Source organism: Eleutherodactylus coqui, chromosome 4, assembly GCF_035609145.1.
Source record: "Eleutherodactylus coqui strain aEleCoq1 chromosome 4, aEleCoq1.hap1, whole genome shotgun sequence".
In the NCBI taxonomy this organism is placed as follows: domain Eukaryota; kingdom Metazoa; phylum Chordata; class Amphibia; order Anura; family Eleutherodactylidae; genus Eleutherodactylus; species Eleutherodactylus coqui.
The window spans coordinates 284,091,510-284,119,210 of NC_089840.1; the positions used below are offsets into that span (position 1 = coordinate 284,091,510).

The 27,701-nt window shown below is 44.7% G+C and overlaps 2 protein-coding genes across 3 annotated transcripts in view; one reads left to right on the forward strand and one right to left on the reverse strand.

Moving 5' to 3' along the window:
• Positions 1–27,701, forward strand: part of LOC136624388 (gastrula zinc finger protein XlCGF26.1-like) — a 148,765-nt gene that overhangs the window by 33,998 nt on the left and 87,066 nt on the right. The window lies entirely within an intron of this gene.
• Positions 1–27,701, reverse strand: part of LOC136624394 (zinc finger protein 547-like) — a 223,838-nt gene that overhangs the window by 1,832 nt on the left and 194,305 nt on the right. The gene's annotated exons all lie outside the window — the stretch shown is intronic.

The window sequence follows — 27,701 nt, forward strand, 5'->3', positions numbered from 1 at the left end:
GTATTGGCACCCCTGTCTAATGTAACTTTCCAATGTTGTACAAACATGAAATTAGGCAGGAGCATTGTTTACGTCCTAAATAGGAAAAGTAAAGGCATCACAACTTTATTACTTAATGCTAAGTGCAAAAGTATTGGCATTCCTCTGTAATGTACCAAATCTAATTCTCTAACTTCTCGATGTCATACAAACATGAAATTTGGCAGGAGCATTCTTTAGGTCCTAAATAGGAAAAGTAAAGGGGGTCACAACTTGATTATTCAATGCTAAGTGCAAAAGTATTGGCACCCCTATGTAATGTAACTTCCCAGTGTCGTACAAACATGAAATTTGACACAAACATTCTTTAGGTCCTAAATAGGAAAGGTAAAGGCATCACAACTTTATCATTCAATGCCATTTGCAAAGGTATTGGCACCTCTGTGTAATGTGACTTCCCGATGTTGAACAAACATGAAATTTGGCATTACCATTCTTTAAGTTCTAAATAGGAAAAGTACAGGGGTCACAACTCGATTATTCAATGCTAATCGCAAAAGTAAGTGCACCCCTATGTAATGTAACTTCCCGATGTCGTACAACCGTGGAATTTGATGCAAGCATTCTTTAGGTCCTAAATGAGGAGACTGGGTGGGGTGGCACATTATGCAGAGGGACATCAGTACATGTTGCCTGAGGAGAATACACAAATTCCTGAGGAACCCCCAGGATGCCCTATCACAGCCGGAACTGGATAGAAATAATCTTTTGGTATATGTTGACCGCTAATTACAAAGCTGTGTTACATAACTTCTTGATTATCTAAGGAATGAGAGACACTTTTTAAACTTGATAAAAGTTATCCTATGGAAGGCTTCCGACCTCTAGGCGTCCCCTAGATGTGAAATCTTCATACACTAACATTCCCCATGAAAGGGGTATTTTGGCCATTCAATATTTCTTGACCTAGGATCCCTCAATTCCTATTAACCAGAGGAATGTAATTGCAGACACCAATAATTTTGACCAAAAAGTATTTTACCTACAATGACTGTTTATCTGCAAGTAAAGTGGATCACGATGGGGACCAAATCCACGCCTAGTTGCACAAATCTCTACATGGGCATGTTTGAGGAAAATAATAAACCCACATATAATATTTTAAAAACATTTAATTGATGACATCTTAATTATATGGGATGGCTCAGAAATGGACCTCCGGAAATTAATTTTGCATCTTAACACCAACACATGAAGTCTGGCGTTTTTAGGCAATAATTATGCCAAGCAGATGGTATTTCTAAATTTACAATTATACATTTTCTGGGGCAAAATTCAAGCTAAAACCTATCATCCAATCTGCATTATTTATCTCCTTTAGGGCCCGTATGGCCTGAAATATGTGCGCCAAACAGTATAGCTTATTGCTGTATATTCCACGATTATTACAGAACTGCTGACTGATTTGTGCTCGTTGCAGCCTGCAGGCACACGGCGAAGGACCGTCCTGAACTCACTATCCACAGCATCAGGACAGGGATCTGCTCCTTTGTGCAAGGAGCACCAGGAGAAGCAGCGCCAGAACCCTACAGACCTCCAGCGGACTACTGACCAAACTGTCAGAAATACCCCATGAGGGGCCACGAGGGCCCGACATCCTGTAGAGGAAGCTGAGCTCACATCCCAGCACCATGCAGCCTGAAGAGCATTTGCCAGAGACACCAGAATTGGCAGCTTGGCCATTGGCACCCCGTTCTCTTCACAGATAAGAGCAGTTTCACAATGAGCACATGTGACAGACATGAAAGAGTCTGCAGAGGATGGAGATCATCCAGATCTGATGTGTGATTGAGATGTTCCCACAATTGTTTTTAGCAGAATATATTGAAAAATGGTTTACATAAAAATATTATATAACATTTACACTTTATTATATATGTTGGCTGAATAAGGGAATATAGAGCTGAAAACCCCGACAACACAGACTCTTCTCTACATGTAGTCTTACCTGGGGGGTCATCTGTAGGGATCTCCTCCTTACACGGCTGATCCCCCCTCATATGTGTCTCTGTAGCATCAATAGGGATCAGATCTTTCTCCAGTTTCACCAGCTGTGAAATAAATATTGTAAAAGTCATCACACAGTTGGAGAAGTCGTGTGGAAGGTTTTATATGGCCAGAAAAGGTCATTAATTAGTATGAGGAGCCAGAATGACATGACAGCAGTAGTGATCTGGGCCAAATAGCTGCAGGTCTCCTGTATAACTCCAACCTGTTGCTTCTTTATTCCAACCAGAAGTCTCCAGAACCAGAAAATAGTGATAAGATGCGGAGATCTAATGTCTGCGGTCGGCTGTAATCCTGCCATCTCCAGCTTTCTCATTACACAAGTATCAATCATATAATAAGACTGAACACAAGACCTTCCCAGCCGTCCTACAGACCAGAGGGGAGATTTCATGAAACCTTCTCTCCATCTACCTGATCATCCTGTGGAAGAAGAGGCCGGGGACATCTCTCCGCTGCTGCTCTCTTACTGGATCTACCTGCAGAAAACACAGACAGCCACTGAATTCATTCTCTATATACAAATAATAAAGGCCGTGTGGATTTAGTCCTGTCTGTTACCTGGTGATAGGGGGGGCTGATGGTCCTCCATCATGACGTCCTTGTACAGATCCTTGTGTCCTTCTAAATACTCCCACTCCTCCATGGAGAAATAGACAGTGACGTCCTGACACCTTATAGGAACCTGACAACACAATGATACCGTCATCACCCAGACACGTTATACCGCCATAGTGTTACTGTATAATGTCCCAGCATTCCCAGCAGCGTCACCTCTCCAGTCAGCAGCTCAATCATCTTGTTGGTGAGTTCTAGGATCTTCTGCTCATTGATCTCCTCCAGTATCAGGGGGCGAGGTGGAGGCCCTGTGATTGGGCTCAGGGGTCTTCCCCATCCATCAGACACCGGGGCCTGACAGCCATCACTAGAAGTCTTCTTCACTACCGTGTAATCCTGTTTATGGGGAGATACATCCATAAATATCCCTGCAGACAATTTCACCTCCCCAGTTATATTCATCAGTTACTAAGGTTCTGTTCACATTTATTTTGGCCCCTGCGTATTTACTGCGTAATAGCTGCAGGCTACCATTGTGGAACGCCCGGAGTAATCACGCTTCATGTGAAGGCGGCTGAAGGACTGAATCTGCAGTAAATCCTCGGCCGTAGATGTGAACAGAGACTGACATAGATAAGAATGATGGAACGTGGCGTCATCCCCAGAATCTCTCACCTCTCCTGTAAGCTGGAAGAGTATCTCTAGGGTGAGGGTGAATAAACTCTCCGCCATCTTGTCCCGGTTCCTCTTCATCCTTGTCGGGTAAATCAGGATAATTATCTGATATAGAAGATAACAGCCGAGGATCCTGAAAGGGAAGAAGACGAGACAATGTAACATCATACAAAATCTGCTATAATAATACAATTACCGGGCATTCCCCCCTCTTCCCTTAAGCACCTCGGCTGACCCCCAATACAAGCCTCTCCACACCCCACTTTCCTGCCCCCAATGCTGACCGGCAGTTCATTAGCACCATTATTAGCCATCTTCCATCTTCCTGATTGACAGGACTGATGCAGAGCACCGCGCTGTTCCCAGCATTACCCGACTTGTCCCGCAAACTCCAGACACACTGCTCACAAGGCTGGAGAGGGGGCGGAGTCAGGTGATGCTGGGAACAGAGCAGCACTGGGTGATCCATAGGGGGCACTATCACTATAAGTGAGGCAATAAAGGAATTATTATAGCCTACTGTAGTCACAAAGGGACATGCCTAATTAAAGAGAAAGAGACATTACGTATTTGTCAGACAACAGAAGATGCATTAGTACTACAGGGGAGTTACTAAGAGGTTAATTGGGGTAGCCTCATGATGGACAGAGTGTGCAGGGACTAGTCATAGCTGGAAGAAGTCTTTATGGAAGAAGCCCAGAGAAAAAAGATAAGTGTATCACCCTAATCAGAGCAGACATCACCTGTGATCACTGGAGGTAACTGCACTGCATTCACTAGTACTGGAGGTAACTGCACTGTAATCACTAATACTGGAGGTAACTGCACTGTAATCACTAATACTGGAGGTAACTGCTCTGTATTCACTAGTACTGGAGGTAACTGCACTGTAATCACTAATATTGGAGGTAACTGCACTATAATCACTAATACTGATGGTAACTGCACTGTAATCAGTAACACTGGAGGTAAGCGCACTGTAATCAGTAACACTGGAGGTAACCGCACTGTAATCAGTGACACTGGAGGTAACTGCTCTGTATTCACTAACATTGGAGGTAACTGCCCTGTAATCACTAGTACTGGAGGTAACTGTACTGTAATCACTAATACTAGAGGTAACTGCACTGTAATTACTAATACTAATACTAGAGGTAACTGTACTGTAATCACTAATACTGGAGGTAACTGCACTGTAATCACTAATACTGGAGGTAACTGCTCTGTAATCACTAATACTGATGGTAACTGCACTGTAATCAGTAACACTGGAGGTAAGCGCACTGTAATCAGTAACACTGGAGGTAACCGCACTGTAATCAGTGACACTGGAGGTAACTGCTCTGTATTCACTAACATTGGAGGTAACTGCCCTGTAATCACTAGTACTGGAGGTAACTGTACTGTAATCACTAATACTAGAGGTAACTGCACTGTAATCACTAGTACTGGAGGTAACTGCACTGTAATCACCAGTACTGGAGGTAACTGCACTGCATTCACTAATACTGGAGGTAATTGCACTGTAATCACTAATACTAGAGGTAACTGCACTGTAATCACTAATACTAGAGGTAACTGCACTGTAATCACTAATACTGGAGGTAACTGCATTGTAATCAGTAACACTGGAGGTAACTGCATTGTAATCAGTAACACTGGAGCTAACCACACTGTAATCACTAATACTGGAGGTAACTGCTCTGTATTCACTAGTACTGGAGGTAACTGCACTGTAATCACTAATATTGGAGGTAACTGCACTATAATCACTAACATTGGAGCCAATTGCACTGTAATCACTAATACTAGAGATAACTGCACTGTAATTACTAATACTAATACTAGAGGTAACTGTACTGTAATCACTAATACTGGAGGCAACTGCACTGTAATCACTAATACTGGAGGTAACTGCTCTGTAATCACTAATACTGGAGGTAACTGCACTGTAATCACTAATACTGATGGTAACTGCACTGTAATCACTAATACTGGAGGTAACTGCACTGTAATCACTAATACTGGAGGTAGCTGCACTGTAATCACTAGTACTGGAGGTAACTGCACTGTAATCACTAATACTGACAGTAACTGCACTGCAATCACTAATACTAGAGGTGACCGCACAGTAATCACTAATACTGGAGGTAACTGCTCTGTAATCACTAATACTGGAGGTAACTGCACTGTAATCACTAGTACTGGAGGTAGCTGCACTGTAATCACTAGTACTGGAGGTAACTGCACTGTAATCACTAATACTGACGATAACTGCACTGTAATCACTAATACTAGAGGTAACCGCACGGTAATCACTAATACTGGAGGTAATTGCACTGTAATCACTAGTACTGGAGGTAACTGCACTGTAATCACCAGTACTGGAGGTAACTGCACTGCATTCACTAATACTGGAGGTAATTGCACTGTAATCACTAATACTAGAGGTAACTGCACTGTAATCACTAATACTAGAGGTAACTGCACTGTAATCACTAATACAGGAGGTAACTGCATTGTAATCAGTAACACTGGAGGTAGCTGCACTGTAATTACTAATACTAATACTAGAGGTAACTGTACTGTAATCACTAATACTGGAGGTAACTGCACTGTAATCACTAATACTGGAGGTAACTGCACTGTAATCACTAATACTGACGGTAACTGCACTGTAATCACTAATACTAGAGGTGACCGCACAGTAATCACTAATACTGGAGGTAACTGCTCTGTAATCACTAATACTGGAGGTAACTGCACTGTAATCACTAGTACTGGAGGTAGCTGCACTGTAATCACTAGTACTGGAGGTAACTGCACTGTAATCACTAATACTCCTTTCACAGTGGTGACTTGAATTAAAAAATATAATTTTTATTTTGAACTTTTTAAAAATGCACATATAGGGGCACAACACATAAAACAACAAAAACAAAAAAAGTAAGTAAGGGGCGTGGTAAATACCATCCAACCACACCGTCACTAAAGATGGGCATCCAATTGTGCTGTGTGTGTGGGTGTTTGTGTGATCTGGTCACCGGCGACCACGAAGTTTTTTTGTCCTGCTTAAAGCTGGTAATGTATGAGGCAGGGGTATATTGGTACTTGGGGTTTGTGAGATTATCCCCAGTTGTTTTGGTCTTTTTTATTTATAAAGCCCACACACCGTAGATGGATGCAATTTTTAGTGATTTGAACGTTCGTTTCTTCACAATTCTTTTTTGCCCCCCCCCCCCCTTTTTTTTCAAAGGAGGGTAGAGGTACCTGACCAATTCCTAAATGGATAGTCGGAATTGGCCTTGGCCGTAGGGATCATCTCCCGAGGTTGCTAGATATGTATGATGCCAACCTCCAGAGAGAGTCTCCCGGTTAGTATAGGACGGCCTCGCCTCTATAGATAAGGGTCGTAGTGTAAATACTTGACCCAAGCGTATTCGAATTTCCCTTTTTAGTATGCTGATTCTCGTATTTAATTGCTCGACGCGTTTCACCACTTCAATTCTCGTGGATCATCAGGAGCATTATAAATCGGGATTGAGTAGAGACAGTATAGATGATATCATGAGGTCACCAATAGACCAATTGATAAAGAAACGAATATCTTAATTTTTGGAGGGCCTGTTCATGCAGCAGGTTTCTCAAAGGATCGGGTCTAGCCTGGGTAGAAAGTTCGATACTCAAATTTCTCTTATTGACAAAAGCAATAATTTGAGATTTGCCAGAGATAGCGTATCCTAATGACCCAAATCAGCCTTGAATGCGAATGTCTGGCGTGGGGTGTTCAGGACTGATACGGGAATGTTCAAGCTGCTACTACTCACAGAAACATACCATAGGGATGCAGTATTATGCTGTGAGTAAAGTAGTATTGGAGCAATCCGTCTCTGTCCAGAGATTGGATAGCCGGTTCGTCCTATGCAATATGCATACTGGGACGCTAAGCCGGTATCGCAAGGGTTTTTGTGCCTGTGCTTATTCAGGACACATATCCCCAGGTGAGGAAAAGGAGAGAAGCACTAGCCCCCTGCTTCTCTATAGAGAACACCCCGTTCACCAATCTGCTGCTTCTTTAGCTATCACATAAACAGACTAGTGGTTTACTAGCCTGTTACGTGTAGGAGCTTATCTAACAGAACCCGCCCGAGTTTCTTTTCCCAGAGTGTCAGAATTGACAGAAGAAAAGGATGGCTACAAGATGAAAATAACAAAAGTTGGTGTCCATAGCCCAGATGGTAGGCTAGGGAATGAGCTCTGGATGCAAGGTGCTTGCCTTATATAGTGCAGTGCCCTCCTTCAAGAGGGTGTGATCAGTTTGTCCACCTATCAAGATAGACTACGCCCCCTTGTGTACACATCATGTGGATGGGAAGGGCTCATTTGTTTTTTATTAGACTCCATGTAAACCCAGCACTGGATCGGGAGTCCTCAATGGTTACTGGAGTGTGGGTCCTCTGATGTTGTGGAAACGATCGTCCCTCAGGGCTCCTCTCCACTGGCGACGGCGATAATCGCTGCGAGAAAATCGCAATGCCAAGATCGCATCGCCGCAAAACCGCAAGTTTGCGATTGCGCTGCGATGCGACGCGATATTTGCCCCGCCATTACGCTGTGTGTGCGAGAGAAAAACGCAAAACGCTGAAACAATCCCCCTGCTGCGATTTTTAATCCTCGCATCGCAGCCTGCCCCCAAACATCGCCAATGGAAAGGCTGCCACAGAACCACACGTGCAGGACCTTCCCCCGAGAGCCCGCACTCTCGCATCGCACTGAAAACACACAACTACAACTAAAAACTATAATTCTGAATCAACCTCCATCCATGGTCGTCATGCGACACTATAAATAAGACCACAAGTGATGGTCCATCATTCACCCTTACCAAATCTTACGGTTTTACCATATTATCCGCCGCTATCTTTATGTTTTGGATCAAGATCGTATTATACTTACCTTAAATTTCTGGGTCACAAATATAAAACTAACTAAATGAATCCTGTAATATCTATTACTGTATTATCAAAGAGGACCTATTAAATACAAACAACACCCAACACGGGGTCTTTTCCCATGGAGCATCTGCAATAAAAAGAAAAAACCTTGTTGACAAACATCTTTATTTACACACTTCAAACTCTGGATAATATAGTGAATATTGTGAAGTCCATCACTCGCCCTGAACATACTGATCCTATTATCCCTCACGGACCCGTCAGACTATTCTTGGTCTTTTCGGGGTATCCATCACGGATCAGATGCATTCTTTGCATCTCACCGTGAGCGCCCGTAGGTGGCCACACCCCCCCATCGATAACGCTATGACAGCACGCCAATTAGAGTCCTGAGAAACGGCCCCACACTGAGCCGCTTGTCCCGATGATGCGGCACGCGTGGTGACGTCACTACGCGTTACATCGTGACGTCACGTCACCAGGACGTGAGGTCTCGCTGCTATGAGACGCAGATGCGTCCCACGAGACGCCGCGCGTCATGACGTCCCCCCACGTCTCTGCAGCGCTGTGCGTCGGGGGGCGGTATGTAGGACGCGATCCACGGCCCACCTGAGTGCACGGACCTATACGAGCGCCGCGACTGATAATAACAGACCCAGTCCGGCCCTGTGTCCGCTACACTGCGCAATACACATGCCTGATGTTACGGAGGGAGGTTGGATCCAGCGTCGCTCAGGTTGTCATGGCACCACGACACACGTCACGGGAGTACACACCCCCTGACGTTAAGCCGGACTCGGATTGGCCAGCAAATACCGAGGAGGCGGGGACAAAATAACGGGCCCCCTCTGATCTTTCCTATAGACCACATCAGTAGAGGCATAGCCCGCGCCGATCGTTACACTGGGGGCTCCTTTCCACTGGCGAGATAGTTGTGCGTTTTCAGTGCGATGCGAGAGTGCGGGCTCTCGGGGGAAGGTCCTGCACGTGTGGTTCTGTGGCAGCCTTTCCATTGGCGATGTTTGGGGGCAGGCTGCGATGCGAGGATTAAAAATCGCAGCAGGGGGATTGTTTCAGCGTTTTGCGTTTTTCTCTCGCACACACAGCGTAATGGCGGGGCGGATGTCGCGTCGCATCGCAGCGCAATTGCAAACTTGCGGTTTTGCGGCGATGCGATCTTGGCATTGCGATTTTCTCGCAGCGATTATCGCCGTCGCCAGTGGAGAGGAGCCCTGAGGGACGATCGTTTCCACAACATCAGAGGACCCACACTCCAGTAACCATTGAGGACTCCCGATCCAGTGCTGGGTTTACATGGAGTCTAATAAAAAACAAATGAGCCCTTCCCATCCACATGATGTGTACACAAGGGGGCGTAGTCTATCTTGATAGGTGGACAAACTGATCACACCCTCTTGAAGGAGGGCACTGCACTATATAAGGCAAGCACCTTGCATCCAGAGCTCATTCCCTAGCCTACCATCTGGGCTATGGACACCAACTTTTGTTATTTTCATCTTGTAGCCATCCTTTTCTTCTGTCAATTCTGACACTCTGGGAAAAGAAACTCGGGCGGGTTCTGTTAGATAAGCTCCTACACGTAACAGGCTAGTAAACCACTAGTCTGTTTATGTGATAGCTAAAGAAGCAGCAGATTGGTGAACGGGGTGTTCTCTATAGAGAAGCAGGGGGCTAGTGCTTCTCTCCTTTTCCTCACCTGGGGATATGTGTCCTGAATAAGCACAGGCACAAAAACCCTTGCGATACCGGCTTAGCGTCCCAGTATGCATATTGCATAGGACGAACCGGCTATCCAATCTCTGGACAGAGACGGATTGCTCCAATACTACTTTACTCACAGCATAATACTGCATCCCTATGGTATGTTTCTGTGAGTAGTAGCAGCTTGAACATTCCCGTATCAGTCCTGAACACCCCACGCCAGACATTCGCATTCAAGGCTGATTTGGGTCATTAGGATACGCTATCTCTGGCAAATCTCAAATTATTGCTTTTGTCAATAAGAGAAATTTGAGTATCGAACTTTCTACCCAGGCTAGACCCGATCCTTTGAGAAACCTGCTGCATGAACAGGCCCTCCAAAAATTAAGATATTCGTTTCTTTATCAATTGGTCTATTGGTGACCTCATGATATCATCTATACTGTCTCTACTCAATCCCGATTTATAATGCTCCTGATGATCCACGAGAATTGAAGTGGTGAAACGCGTCGAGCAATTAAATACGAGAATCAGCATACTAAAAAGGGAAATTCGAATACGCTTGGGTCAAGTATTTACACTACGACCCTTATCTATAGAGGCGAGGCCGTCCTATACTAACCGGGAGACTCTCTCTGGAGGTTGGCATCATACATATCTAGCAACCTCGGGAGATGATCCCTACGGCCAAGGCCAATTCCGACTATCCATTTAGGAATTGGTCAGGTACCTCTACCCTCCTTTGAAAAAAAGGGGGGGGGGGGCAAAAAAGAATTGTGAAGAAACGAACGTTCAAATCACTAAAAATTGCATCCATCTACGGTGTGTGGGCTTTATAAATAAAAAAGACCAAAACAACTGGGGATTATCTCACAAACCCCAAGTACCAATATACCCCTGCCTCATACATTACCGGCTTTAAGCAGGACAAAAAAACTTCGTGGTCGCCGGTGACCAGATCACACAAACACCCACACACACAGCACAATTGGATGCCCATCTTTAGTGACGGTGTGGTTGGATGGTATTTACCACGCCCCTTACTTACTTTTTTTGTTTTTGTTGTTTTATGTGTTGTGCCCCTATATGTGCATTTTTAAAAAGTTCAAAATAAAAATTATATTTTTTAATTCAACTCACCACTGTGAAAGGGCTACTCAAGTTAAACTTGGAGACTTTTTGCTCTGCCTACTCTGTGAAATATTGTAATCACTAATACTAGAGGTAACCGCACGGTAATCACTAATACTGGAGGTAACTGCACTGTAATCACTAGTACTGGAGGTAACTGCACTGTAATCACTAATACTGACGGTAACTGCACTGTAATCACTAATACTGAGGGTAACTGCACTGTAATCACTAATACTGACGGTAACTGCACTGTAATCACTAATACTGGAGGTAACTGCACTGTAATCACTAATACTGGAGGTAACTGCACTGTAATCACTAATACTGGAGCTAGCTGCACTGTAATCACTAATAGGAGGTACATTCACTTATTAACCCCCGAACAGCCGCATTACAGGAATGTTACACGTGAGGGGAGGAGATCCATTCACTTATTAACCCCTGAACAGCCGCATTACAGGAATGTTACATGTGAGGGGAGGAGATCCATTCACTTATTAACCCCCGAACAGCCACAGTACAGGAATGTTACATGTGAGGGGAGGAGATCCATTCACTTATTAACCCCCGAACAGCCGCATTACAGGAATGTTACACGTGAGGGGAGGAGATCCATTCACTTATTAACCCCTGAACAGCCGCATTACAGGAATGTTACATGTGAGGGGAGGAGATCCATTCACTTATTAACCCCCGAACAGCCGCATTACAGGAATGTTACATGTGAGGGGAGGAGATCCATTCACTTATTAACCCCCGAACAGCCGCATTATAGGAATGTTACATGTGAGGGGAGGAGATCCATTCACTTATTAACCCCCGAACAGCCGCATTACAGGAATGTTACATGTGAGGGGAGGAGATCCATTCACTTATTAAACCCCAAACAGCCGCATTACAGGAATGTTACATGTGAGGGGAGGAGATCCATTCACTTATTAACCCCTGAACAGCCGCATTACAGGAATGTTACACGTGAGGGGAGGAGATCCATTCACTTATTAACCCCTGAACAGCCGCATTACAGGAATGTTACATGTGAGGGGAGCAGATCCATTCACTTATTAACCCCCGAACAGCCGCATTACAGGAATGTTACATGTGAGGGGAGGAGATCCATTCACTTATTAACCCCCGAACAGCCGCATTATAGGAATGTTACATGTGAGGGGAGGAGATCCATTCACTTATTAACCCCCGAACAGCCGCATTACAGGAATGTTACATGTGAGGGGAGGAGATCCATTCACTTATTAACCCCCAAACAGCCGCATTACAGGAATGTTACATGTGAGGGGAGGAGATCCATTCACTTATTAACCCCCGAACAGCAGCATTACAGGAATGTTACATGTGAGGGGAGGAGATACATTCACATATTAACCCCCGAACAGCCGCATTACAGGAATGTCACATGTGAGGGGAGGAGATCCATTCACTTATTGACCCCCGAACAGCCGCATTACAGGAATGTTCCATGTGAGGGGAGGAGATCCATTCACTTATTAACCCCCGAACAGCTGCATTACAGGAATATTATATGTGAGGGGAGGAGATACATTCACTTATTAACCCCCGAACAGCCGCATTACAGGAATGTTACATGTGAGGGGAGGAGATCCATTCACTTATTAACCCCCGAACAGCCGCATTACAGGAATGTTACATGTGAGAGGAGGAGATCCATTCACTTATTAACCCCCGAACAGCCGCATTACAGGAATGTTACATGTGAGGGGAGGAGATCCATTCACTTATTAACCCCCGAACAGCCGCATTACAGGAATGTTCCATGTGAGGGGAGGAGATCCATTCACTTATTAACCCCCGAACAGCAGCATTACAGGAATGTTACATGTGAGGGGAGGAGATCCATTCACTTATTAACCCCCGAACAGCCGCATTACAGGAATGTTCCATGTGAGGGGAGGAGATCCATTCACTTATTAACCCCCGAACAGCAGCATTACAGGAATGTTACATGTGAGGGGAGGAGATACATTCACATATTAACCCCCGAACAGCCGCATTACAGGAATGTCACATGTGAGGGGAGGAGATCCATTCACTTATTAACCCCCGAACAGCCGCATTACAGGAATGTCACATGTGAGGGGAGGAGATCCATTCACTTATTAACCCCCAAACAGCCGCATTACAGGAATGTTCCATGTGAGGGGAGGAGATCCATTCACTTATTAACCCCCGAACAGCCGCATTACAGGAATGTCACATGTGAGGGGAGGAGATACATTCACTTATTAACCCCCGAACAGCCGCATTACAGGAATGTTCCATGTGAGGGGAGGAGATCCAATCACTTATTAACCCCCGAACAGCCGCATTACAGGAATGTCACATGTGAGGGGAGGAGATCCATTCACTTATTAACCCCCGAACAGCTGCATTACAGGAATGTTATATGTGAGGGGAGGAGATACATTCACTTATTAACCCCCAAACAGCCGCATTACAGGAATGTTACATGTGAGGGGAGGAGATCCATTCACTTATTAACCCCCGAACAGCCGCATTACAGGAATGTTACATGTGAGAGGAGGAGATCCATTCACTTATTAACCCCCGAACAGCCGCATTACAGGAATGTTACATGTGAGGGGAGGAGATCCATTCACTTATTAACCCCCGAACAGACGCATTACAGGAATGTTCCATGTGAGGGGAGGAGATCCATTCACTTATTAACCCCCGAACAGCAGCATTACAGGAATCTTACATGTGAGGGGAGGAGATCCATTCACTTATTAACCCCCGAACAGCCGCATTACAGGAACGTTACATGTGAGGGGAGGAGATTCATTCACTTATTAACCCCCGAACAGCCGCATTACAGGAATGTTACATGTGAGGGGAGGAGATCCATTCACTTATTAACCGCCGAACAGCCGCATTACAGGAATGTTACATGTGAGGGGAGGAGATCCATTCACTTATTAACCCCTGAACAGCCGCATTACAGGAATCCTACATGTGAGGGGAGCAGATCCATTCACTTATTAACCCCCGAACAGCCGCATTACAGGAACGTTACATGTGAGGGGAGGAGATTCATTCACTTATTAACCCCCGAACAGCCGCATTACAGGAATGTTACATGTGAGAGGAGGAGATCCATTCACTTATTAACCCCCGAACAGCCGCATTACAGGAATGTTACATGTGAGGGGAGGAGATCCATTCACTTATTAACCCCTGAACAGCCGCATTACAGGAATCTTACATGTGAGGGGAGGAGATCCATTCACTTATTAACCCCCGAACAGCCGCATTACAGGAACGTTACATGTGAGGGGAGGAGATTCATTCACTTATTAACCCCCGAACAGCCGCATTACAGGAATGTTACATGTGAGAGGAGGAGATCCATTCACTTATTAACCCCCGAACAGTCGCATTACAGGAATGTTACATGTGAGGGGAGGAGATCCATTCACTTATTAACCCCCGAACAGCCGCATTACAGGAACGTTACATGTGAGGGGAGGAGATTCATTCACTTATTAACCCTCGAACAGCCGCATTACAGGAATGTTACATTAGAGGGGAGGAGATCCATTCACTTATTAACCCCCGAACAGCCGCAGTACAGGAATGTTACATGTGAGGGGAGGAGATCCATTCACTTATTAACCCCCGAACAGCCGCAGTACAGGAATGTCACATGTGAGGGGAGGAGATCCATTCACTTATTAACCCCCGAACAGCCGCATTACAGGAATCTTACATGTGAGAGGAGGAGATCCATTCACTTATTAACCCCCGAACAGCCGCATTAGAGGAATGTTACATGTGAGGGGGGGAGATACATTCACTTAATAACCCCCGAACAGCCGCATTACAGGAATGTTACATGTGAGGGGGGGAGATCCATTCACTTATTAACCCCCGAACAGCCGCATTACAGGAATGTTACATGTGAGGGGGGGAGGAGATCCATTCACTTATTAACCCCCGAACAGCCGCATTACAGGAACGTTACATGTGAGGGGAGGAGATCCATTCACTTATTAACCCCCGAACAGCCGCATTACAGGAACGTTACATGTGAGGGGAGGAGATCCATTCACTTATTAACCCCCGAACAGCCGCATTACAGGAATGTTACATGTGAGGGGCGGAGATCCATTCACGTATTAACCCCCGAACAGCCGCAGTACAATACAAAAACATGTCAAGAAAATGTCCCCATTTCTAGTATGAAGAGTGCACCTGCAGTACTACGATATCACTCAAGTGGGACACTCTGTCATTGTGGCTTTGGATGTCTGCACTTTGGTGATGTTTCCTTAAGCTTTCTGCAAATGGGAGAATAAAAAGCTCTTCTGCTTTGCACCAATATATGCTGCCTGGCTCTCTCCTCTGAAAATGTCACAATTGGCGCAGAACCCGGTGACTTCCAACCTTATTAACCCCTTAATGACGGGAGCATCACAGATAAATCTGCAGCAAACTGTCTAAAAGTAAATCTGTCCCTGTCGCCTGTAGCAACCAATCACAGCGCAGCTTATAGCACTACCTGCTCCTGATGAGAGCTGCGCTATGATTGGTTGCTATGGGCTTCCATAAATCTGCCCCCCAGTGCTGGTGAACCCACATACCTCCACCTGCAGCCGGACAGGAGCCGTGGGGTTGTTCTGTGCTTACAGGACCTCTGATGATGTCACTGTCATGTGATCAGTGTGTGGGAGGAGACAAGGGGTCACATGACCAGGTCTCTCCGCTCAGTGGATGCAGGACTCTGCTGTGTGAGGATGTATTCAGAGCTCTCTGTAGCTGATACTTGTTGGAATCATCTCTGTGCTTTGAGGTGAAGCCCAAATCAGGCAAAGAGCAAAGCTTTACAGGACTGTCTGCATTATCAGAGAGATGGTGAATTTAGGCATTTGGCTTCTGAATACCTAGGAGGAGCGGAGCCGAGTGTGTGTGAGACGGAGGAGCGGAGCCGAGCGTGTGTGAGACGGAGGAGCGGAGCCGAGCGCGTGTGAGAAAGACGGAGGAGCGGAGCCGAGCGTGTGTGAGACGGAGGAGCGGAGCCGAGCGTGTGTGAGACGGAGGAGCGGAGCCGAGCGTGTGTGAGAAAGACGGAGGAGCGGAGCCGAGCGTGTGCGAGACGGGGGAGCGGAGCCGAGCGTGTGTGAGAGACGGAGGAGCGGAGCCGAGCGCGTGTGAGACAGGGGAGCGGAGCCGAGCGCGTGTGAGACGGAGGAGCGGAGCCGAGCGCGTGTGAGACGGAGGAGCGGAGCCGAGCGCGTGTGAGACGGAGGAGCGGAGCCGAGCGCGTGTGAGACGGAGGAGCGGAGCCGAGCGCGTGTGAGAGGGAGGAGCGGAGCCGAGCGCGTGTGAGAGGGAGGAGCGGAGCCGAGCGCGTGTGAGACGGAGGAGCGGAGCCGAGCGCGTGTGAGACGGAGGAGCGGAGCCGAGCGCGTGTGAGACGGAGGAGCGGAGCCGAGCGCGTGTGAGACGGAGGAGCGGAGCCGAGCGCGTGTGAGACGGAGGAGCGGAGCCGAGCGCGTGTGAGACGGAGGAGCGGAGCCGAGCGCGTGTGAGACGGAGGAGCGGAGCCGAGCGCGTGTGAGACGGAGGAGCGGAGCCGAGCGCGTGAGAGACGGAGGAGCGGAGCTGAGCGTGTGTGAGACGGAGGGATATGTATGTGTGTGTAATGTACATGTTGCCTGGGGTTGCTAGCTCTGGGGTTCAGGGACAGCATATATGGGAGTTGCTAGCTCTGGGGGTCGGGTAGCGTACACTGCAGACCTCCAGCCTGGCCCCACGAATCCCTGGACAAGTGTCGCTCTCGGCTCCATCGGTGACCACAGGCCCCTATACAGGCTGTAGTTATGGGGCAGCGAGGAGTCGGAGGTTCTCTGCTCTATTTTTCTCCAGAATCACACAATTTATAAAACCATCCATATATTCTGCTCCCCCAGTCTCAGTCAGCGCAGCGTCTCCTTCCCTCCATGCGGCGCTGCTGCCCGGTGCTGGAGGCCGATGTAGTGACGTCTTCACACCTCCTGCGCCGGTCAGTGACAGCAAGAAGGGAAGAAGACGCTGCGCTGATCGGGGATGAGGTGAGGGTAATATATAGTGGGGCGTTATTACTATATAAGAGGCATTACTGCAGGACTTTATAAGTTGGCATTATTACCATATGAGGCATTCAGGGGGTCAATATTATAGGGTGGAGGTCAGGTGGGCACTGTTATTTTCTATGGGGGCGCTTACACGCAAAACCATTACCATAACAAACCACAAAGGGGGCATTATTAATGTATATGGAGGAGAAGAGGGTACTATTTCCAGGATGCATACAGGGGGCACTCTTACTTTCCAGGGAGCACTACTGTGGCTATTATTACTATGTGTGGGCACAAAATGGGCATTATTATCATGGGGGAGTCTGGCTATCTGCCATTGAGGAAGCTTGGGTCAAAGAGGTGATCTCTGCGATTCGGGGGAGTTGTGGTCATTCCATATCTGGACAGCATCCTCATCAAAGATCCCTTGACAGACGCAAACCTGGAGAGTCCAACCTCATCCCTTCCCCCATCATTATCTATCTGGGGATGCTGTTTGACATGCCATCTGCATGTGTCCTCCCAGCAGACAAGGTTGTTCTCTGCAATCTGCAGTTCATCTCTTGGGGCAGCATTCTTATCTTCTACTCCGAATTTATATGAAGATTCTAGGCAAGATGTTGGCCACAAGGGAAGTGATCTCTTTTGCCCAATTCCATGCCAGACCCCTGCAGAGGATAACTCTTTCCACTTAGGACAGGTTTGGTCTCTTCTTGGTCTGTTGCATTCAGCTCCCAGACCATGTGTGAGAATCTCTGTTGTGGTAGCTCACTCCCCTCTGATCCTCCAGGGTCGATCCTTTCTCCCAGATCACTGGCTTATCCTGACTATGCACGCCAGCCTTCTGAGCTGAGGGGAAATTTTCCTTCATCACACACTTCAGGATTGCTGGACATCTCAGAAGTCTAGGCTGCCCATCAATATCCTGGCGCTCAGATTGGATGCCTTGCGAGGAGCCTTTTCTAATAGGAAAGGAAAGACCAGTGTGGTTCTAAACAGACAATGTCACGGTTGTGTCATGTATCAATCACATGGGTGGCATCTGTGGCCATGAGGGTGACAGCCTGGATTTTGTTCTGGGTGGAGCGGCATGATCCAGCAATCTCAGCAGACCACATTTCAGGGGTCATATAGGTGTAACTAATGTATACTGTAGATTTAAATGTTTCTTTATGAACAATTTTAATAATCTCCTATTTCTCTACTAGTCCATGTAGAACAATGTTCAGGGATCGGAAAATGATAGAATGTTAAGTGAGGAAGTATCTTCTTTCTTAAAATTGGTGCAAAGAAAGAAAAATGAAGTATGTCTATATGGACTTAGTGATGCGGTGGACAAGAGTGTAACCATTGTGGAGGTGCTGCCGGCCCGGAGAAGTTGCTAACAACTATAAAGACTGATTGTGATACGGAGAGAGAAAGAAGTGATTAAATACTGGAGTGTATCGTTTTCCCAATTATATCAGCAGCAGCACTTAAGAGATAAATCAAAATCCCTGGTGTCTCTCAAGGCCGTATTAGCAGGCGAGGAGGGAAAAACTGCAGAGCCCAGCCTGGGTCCGGATCATGACCCAAAGCAGAAATCCTAAACAAGCTTGATAAAGACCCTTGGACGGGTCGAAACGTCGCCAGTTTTTTATGGAGGAATAAAGAAAATATTTTGGATACATCTGATGCTGCCTAGACCATACTTTGTTTAAATACTGGAGTGTGATGTGACTTTCTACCATGAAGGAGGGGCTCAAACCAGGAATGAGCCCGACTTCTCTTTTATTGATAAAGACAAGTAAAAAGGAGCTTTACGGCATAACTGCTTGTTAATGCTGGGAGGGGCACTAACCTATACAAGATACTATGCAATTATACATGTCAGGGAGGGAAAGGGATAGATAGGGCCTAGTGGAGAATGTGGGCGAATGCACCAAGTGTGAGCTCCCGCTATATATTCTCTAATGCACACTTGGATAAAATCGTGCCCTACAGCACATAAAGTTACCTATTTACCCTGCAGAAGCTGGAGGAGCTCTCCTGTCACTGCAGGATGGCATGACCCAATGTAAAGAAAACCACAAGCTGGGAGAATCTGGCAGTATTGAGCACCAAGATAGCGCTAGCGTGAAGAGGGAGGAAGACTGCATGCTTAATGAAGCTGGTGCTGGAGACTCTGCTGTAAAGCTGGCAAGGTTTGCTAGAGTGGGCCCTCTGGCAGAGAGGACATTCACACTGATGGATAGCGATGCCACGATGCAGGATCTTGCCACTGTAGCAGCAGTGAGTAATGGAAATATTTTGGGAGTCAGCTGGAGATGATGGAGCATGAAGGGGAGGAGGCATGCCTGACAGAGGATCCCAGAGCACATAGATCCTCTGTGAATATACCTGCATCACAAACAAAAAGAGCCTACACTGAGTGATATCCGGGGCGCAGCTAATTAATGTAATAATGCTCTAAATTCATTAGAGCAACAAGTAGGCTGCATACAGGAAACGATAGAACACCTCAGCCATGATGTATAAAACATATCAAAGAGAATGATGGCAGTGGAGGAAAGCATAGTTGTTAAGAAAGATGATAAGATAAGCAAGTTAGGGTTCCTCTCCAGCAGATCGCCAACCTCTCGGATTGGAAATGGTGCACCTCACATATAAATAACACTCAGGAGACATTAAATACTAGCTGCTCCTGCAAGCTTCCTCATGTGATTGAGAACTTTCGAGGCTTTTCTTTTTCTCTTCTCTCAAGAAATCTCAATATCAGGCCATACTTTATATATCCATACAAGTATAACTATAAAGAACTTACTGTATGCAAATATGAGTACACGTGCCAAAAACACTTCTACAATGGACAAATTAAAGGACTTTTCATGAGCTGATACCTCTGAACTAGCACCTAAACTGGCTAGACCTACACCTGTTAAAACTAAAACCGCTGATGCAGAACCAAACCAAGAACCTGAACCCAACAGTACACCAAGTGTTTGAAGCTATTAACGCCTGTAAAGCATCACTGACAGGGAAAATCGAAGAAATTAAAATTGATGTTAACTTACTCTGCCAAGATTTACAAAATGTGAGAGAGCGCATGCAGGTGATGAAGGAGAGAGTCTATGGTGGAAGATAAAATACAGCCACTTCCAGCTATGACACAAACGGCAATTAAAAAAGCCAACCAATGTCATTCTAAAACAGATGATCTGGAAAATCGGCTGAGGCGAGACAATATCCGTATCATTGGTCTACCGGAAAAAAAGGGAGGTTCAACCCCAGAAACTTTCTTAGAGCAGTGGCTAACATTGACGCTAGGGGACGACGTGCTCTCATCTATGTTTGTGGTGGAGAGAGCCCACAGAGTACCAATGAAACCACCTGTATCTGGAACACCCCCAAGACCATTATTGGCCAGGATCCTTAGTTACAGAAACAAAGAGCCACGTTCATTGACATTAAAAGAAATTTAAACAACATGGAATTCCGTACTCTATGGCATATCCTGCAAGGCTGTGAATAGTTTCAGAGGGGAAAGTAGTGTTCAAGCGAGGTCTCCATTGTTATATCTACAAATGAGGGAGAGGGAGGGGGGAGAGCCGATGTTGGTTAAGCGGGTATTTCGTTGTTCTTGAGAGGGGAGATTTTCTCTTTAGATTCCTAATCTATGCATGATAGATGCAGGATTATTATTATTCCTGATTCTTAATTGCCTTCAGATGTCTTGGGGGAGGGGAGCCAATGGGCGGCAGAAAACATGTTGAGCTGCCTACAAGAACGCTGACAAGAAATGATTGTCACAATAAATAATAGCATGCCGGACACAGGCCCCCTATTGTCCACCCTATTTGATATTAAGGTGTCTACAACCAATCACAGAAAATGGCCGTTACTTACTGAGTAAGGAGTGCATATAGATGCATCCTCTCACCATCCCGGTAGCTGACTACCAAATGGAGGAGTGAATAACACCTGTGCAGGACACCGATAAGACAGCCACTCACACTGCCTCTTGATAATGAGGGGGGTGGCTGCTTGGTGTATACTCCCACACATAGTGGATACAGGGTGCCAGACCATTCTGATATATGTAGTTCACCATGCAGACCAGCAACCTATTAATGATGCCATGATAATTCGGCGGGTTGCCCTGCATTTCCATCAGTGAACCACATTGGTACTGCCACCCTGGGCTCCCCCTGGAGGCTTAAAGCCACACTGTATGTGAATAAATGCAAGGCATTGGTTGGATGTTGGCCAAGATACATGAGCCCACTAACCACTTCACGGTTCCTTGCGTTGTAGTGGGTCCCTACACTAATATAAATGCATCACAGAAGGGGAAATAAAAAATTAAAAACAATCACAGAAAATGGCCGTTACTTACTGAGTGAGGAATGCATATAGATGCATCCTCTCACCATGCAGGTAGCTGTATCTACTATGTGTGGGAGTATACACCAAGCAGCCACCCGCCCTCATTATCAAGAGGTAGTGTGAGTGTCTGTTTTATTGGTGTCCTGCACAGGTGTTATTCACTCCTCCATTTGGTAGTCAGCTACTCTCCTAGTTCACTGTAATTTACGATGGAATCTGATAAACGCCCGTAAAGATCCCAAAGGTAGATTTGTTTTTGAACACGCTGAACTTAATGCTAGACAATATGTTATTTTATGTATTTATCACCCACCACATGATATCGCCTATGTCCTAGAAGAAGCAGCAGTAACATTTGACCATCAATACCCATTGGCTGAGGTCATATGTATGGGGGATTTTAATCAGATTATGGACCCTATCAAAGATAAATTTAATCTACAACAAATACTTGCAACTACCCGAGAGTCATCCATGAAGCAGATATTTGATGGAGTGGGATGGGTAGATTTATGGCGCTTTAAAAACCCAGATATATGTGAATACACCTGTTACTCCCCTGGTAGAGGGTCTTTGTCATGCATAGACTATATATTCAGCTCCCCAATGCTTACTCTTTATTTAACATCAGTAACTCCTGGTACTAGAGGGATATCGGACCATAGCCCGATCCTTCTCAATCTACAATTCCCAGGACAATATTTTTCCCCTACTTGGAAGCTTAACCCTTTCTGGTTAAAATCGATAGGACCACAAGACTATATACCACATCAGATATCTATGTTTCTTCAAATACATGAGGAAGAAACACGGGAACCACTAAAATGGGATACTTTATAAGCCTATCTTAGAGGTTGTTTTAGATCAACTATATCTTATATCAAAAGAACTACCTCTCACGCTGATATTCTGATAGAACAACAGGTAGCTGATGCAGAGAGACAGTATATAACAAACCCCACAGATACCAAAAAAACAAATTGGTTAGGATTGACTTGTCTTTACAAGCAGCAGTTGCATGTTAAAGCTAAAAGGAAACTCTTTTTCACTAAACAATTTTTTGGAGATGGGCAATCAGTCCAGTCATCTCCCGGCCAAACACATCAAACAGAATGGTCTATCTAATTTTGTACTTAAAATTAAAGCAGTTGATGGGCAGATACTTAGAGATGCTCATTCCATTGTTGTATACCTCCTTGGGTAATAAATCGGTTACAGACCATTTGAGTTATCTTGCAGACTTTGTCTTCCCATCCCTTTCAACTGAACAGATAGATTTACTAGAGGCCCCAGTCGAATCAGAAGAAATTCAACAAGCAATAGAAGAAATGGCGTTAAGCAAATTTCCTGGACCAAATGGCCTTCCTTTGGAAGTATATCGTAAATCTATGGATCATCTCTCTCCAGTACTATATGACACTCTGCAACAGGCATATCAAGAGAACTCCCCTTCCACCCTCTTTTTATGAAGCATCAATAATAGTGTTGTTAAAACCTGGTAAGGAACCCACTGAATGCGATTCTTATAGACCAAAATCACTACTTAACATAGACTATAAAATACTGACTAAAATACTAGCCACTAGACTTAATAAAATAATTCTCTCTATAATTCTTTAAGATCAGACGGGTTTTATGCCTGGAAAATCAACTACAATAAATAGAACTCAGACAATTGCACAGCTAGGTAGACGGCATAATATGCCCTGGGCGATTGCGTCACTAGACACCAAAAAGGCTTTTGACTTGTTGGAATAGAATTTTTTGGAGGCTTGCCTGATTCGTTTTGGTTTTGGACCATGGTTTTTGTGATGGATTGAATTGTTATATAAATCACGTATGGCTAATGGGATATTAAACGGTATACTATCGGCGAAATTTACATTGTCACAAGGCACATGTCAGGGATGTTCACTATCCCCTGCCTTATTTGTAATAGTGATAGATGCACTGGTCATTCATTTGCTCAGTACCCCTACAGTCACAGGTGTGCAATGGGCAGATAGAGAAAGCACAATGTGGTTGTATGTGGACAATATGGTTCTTTATCTCAGAAATCCAGAACATTATTTCCCACGATAAAGCAAAAATGTGAGATTAGTGGCGCTCCAGTTGTAAGGTGGAGAGAAATGGCGCTTTTTTTGTATGGCGTAAGATATGTGAGGACTTACCCCAGACGTAACCGTACCCTGGAAGAAGGGTGACGGTTTCGTCTAAATATCCAAGGAAGCAGACGGTATCAGGTATAAATCCAAAGGACTGGTCAAGAAGACATCCCAGGGTGGGAGAGCATCACGGGGTGACTCTAGGCAGGATATGTACCAGAGGAAACAAGATACAAAAATTTACAAGAAAAAAGCCCTGGTGCTCCAGTCGTTTGGTATATGGTAAAGAGAGGAATGAAAAGCAACTTACTTCGTAGGGGTGTCAATGCCTGTGACACCCCTAAAATCCAAGTTTGCATATAGTATTATAGATGAAATGCAGATTTGTGAAGTTCCAAGAGGGAAAGTTTATTAGAACATGCTGTAACGCCTTTCGGCTATTTCAAATAGCCTTTATTAAGCATACATAAAATTGCAATAATAGGTCATATTTATATTTAAAAAGATAAGAGATACCTTATGGTGTATGGTCGGCTTGTTGGATGGGCCTGTGCAGATAGGGCGGCCCCTTCCGGGTCACAGATTACGTCAGGGGAGGCAGGGGGAGGGGTTTGTGGGAGGGGAGTGGTCTACAAGTTGAATGGATATAATGCATTACTGCTGGTCATAAACAATGTATTGGACCTACATGGATTCATAGATGAACATATCCCAGATCGAATAGATACAGAGACGCTGTGCTATAACATAAAGTTCAGTCAAGAAGATATCATGTCATTACATCCTTATGTCTCCCTGTTATGACGCTATAACCGAGCGCTCCTCTGTTCGACTGAACTTTAATATTATTGGTCACGTTACCCATGACCCGTTTTACGTCATTACGTCTATACGTCATGACGTAACAATTGAGCGTCCTCTCATCTGCCTATATTCTAATGGGACTGGTCATGTCATTCATGATACGTCACCACGCCCCACGTCATTACGCTCACCCATAACCTAGCGTTCCTCATGTGACTGAACATGTGATCTTTGTCAAATTATTGCATCCATGCGTCATTATGTTATAGCACAGCGTCTCTGTATCTATTCGATCTGGGATATGTTCATCTATGAATCCATGTAGTTGGTCCAATACATTGTTTATGACCAGCAGTAATGCATTATATCCATTCAGCTTGTAGACCACTCCCCTCCCGCAAACCCCTCCCCCTGACGCAATCTGTGACATTGAACACGTGACCCGGAAGGGGCTGCCCTATCTGCACAGGCCCGTCCAACAAGCCGACCATACACCATAAGGTATCTCTTATCTTTTTATATATAAATATGACCTATTATTGCAATTTTATGTATGCTTGATAAAGGCTATTTGAAATAGCCGAAACGTGTTGCAGCATGTTCTAATAAACATTTCCCTCTTGGAACTTCACAAATCTGCATTTCATCTATAATACTGTACGCATACTTGGATTTTAGAGGTGTCACAGGCATTGACACCCCTACGAAGTAAGTTGCTTTTCATTCCTCTCTTTACCATATACCAAACGGCTGGAGCACCAGGGCTTTTTTCTTGTAAATTTTTGTATTATTTCCCACGAGCTCTTGAGATAATCAATCTTTTTTCACAACATTCTGGACTATATATAAATTGGTCTAAATCAGCAATAATGTATACAGCCTGAAATCCAGTTATGGTCGCTTGTGTATCTACTAGTGGCTGATTGGAAGTTTCTAAATTTAAATATCTAGAGGTTAGTATAGTACAAGACCATGAAAATACAATCATTAAAAACCTAAACCCGCTGCATGTCTCTATAAGAGATAAATTAAAGATTTGGTCGGGATTACCTTTGTTTGTGGCAAACTGTATACATTTGATTCAAATGGCAATCCAACCGAAGTGTTTGTACTCCCTACAACATATGTCAGTTAAGGTTCCAGAGAAATTTTTCCAAACGCTAAACTCCCTTATTATTAGATTCATTTGGGGACCATCAAGATCCAAGCTTAAACTTACTACTTTACAAAGCTCTAAGAGACAGGCCAGATTGGCGTTATCGGGTTTTAAATTATACTATTTGGCTGGACAATTGCGTAACCTCCGATCCTGGTTTATATGGGAAGAGATGCCATCAACTGATTGCTATCTAGCTAATGAGGTAGCAGGGCAAAATGTGATTGGTTTCCTGGAACATCCGAAATATACTAAAACATCTAGACTTATACCTTTTAAATAGATTGGCCATATCAGTGTGGCGCACTGCCAAGGATATTCAGCAGTTTACTGATGTAATGACAGATACTCCCCTATGGGGGAAATCCCACTCTTCCCTCACTGCAACTACTACAAGATGTAAGATACTGGATCACATTGGGAATAAATGTATTAGGAGATGTATACGAGGACAATGTAATATTGTCATATATGCAATTACGTGAGAATTAACAAATGCCTGAACTACAACGTTTTCGATATTTCCAATTAAGACACACACTGAATGCCCAATTTCCACCAAATTCTACCAAAATTTCTAAATATCCAATACTGGGTATTTTTTAAACACAGGGACCTAAGGAATTAATATCAATACTCTACACACATTTGTTATCAGCTGAAATAGAACGTGAGCCACTGCCTTTTTATGATAAATGGAAAACGAATATTCCCACATTGACACCAGAGAATTGACAGGAAATAATGGGATCACATTTACAGGTGTCACCGACAATTATATATTATATACCAGGCATACCTTACACCAGTTCAACTGTGCAGGATGAGTAGAACTAATGCAACATCCTGTCATAGATGTCATCGACCAAATGCAGACATTTGGCACCTAATATGCAAATGTCCCAATATTGAGAATTTCTGGGAAGAAATTTTTACCTTTTTGTCCAGGCTTTTGCCAGTTCCTCTGGTGCTAAACCCAAAGATAGCATTATTTGGATTGATAGATGAAGAGGCGTGGACTTATCATGATAAGATATTCATTAGAGAAACACTATTTTTGGCTAGGAAAACGGTGGCAATGAGATGGATGGTGGTGAGATCGCCTACTGTTTCATCCTGGAGAAGATTGGTTGATATGATAATCCCATATGAAAAGGTGATTTATCAGCATAGAGGATGTCCTGGTAAGTTTGAAAAAGTCTGGTGTTTATGGGTGAACTCGCATTCCACTTTAGTTGAATAATATAGGATAATATAGAAAGAAACGAGGAGAAATGAATACACAACAAACCAAGCATATCAAAAGGTTTTCTTTGCTATTTTTAATTGCTTATTGGATATAGGAAAATACATAAATAAATAACATGTTGAAACTTCTAAGGCCTTATGTCCACGGGGAAAATCAGGCCCGCTCCGGATTCTCCATCAGACTAGTGTCTTATCTCCCACACTTCTGCTGGATACCCATGGAGTGTGGGGGCAGGTAATAACATACAGATAGACTCTGATACCAAGTGTCTGTATAGAAAAAAAACTGCAAAATATAGGAATCCGATTCTTCTATATTGTTTATAACAGATACACAAATACTTGTGTCCCTACTAATATATAGGCATCCGATAATCAGTGATACTTTCTGGCATGTGGCAGAAAGAAGGAGATTGTTTTTTGTCTACACATTAATAATAATAATCTTTATTTGTATAGGGCCAACATATTCCGCAGCGCTTACATAGACAGGGGGATACAGAAAGACAAAAGTACAAAAATTACAGAACCACGGTTACATAGTAATCAGTTGATGGAAACAATAGGGGTGCGGGTCCTGCTCCAACGAGCTTACATACTACAAGTAATGGGGTGATACAGAAGGTAAAGGGGCTGGAGATGTGCCCAGTATGGCGAGGTGGAGAGTGAGGGATGCTATACACATGGACAATGGTCAGACATTAAGCCGTGTGACGGCAGAGACGGTGTGACTATAGGGGGCAGTTGATGGTGGCTAGCAGGGATTTCAGGCAAAAGGTCAGGGATCAGTGTTATCAGGCGGCATACAGAGAGGTTTCGTTTAGGAGATCTGGTATGC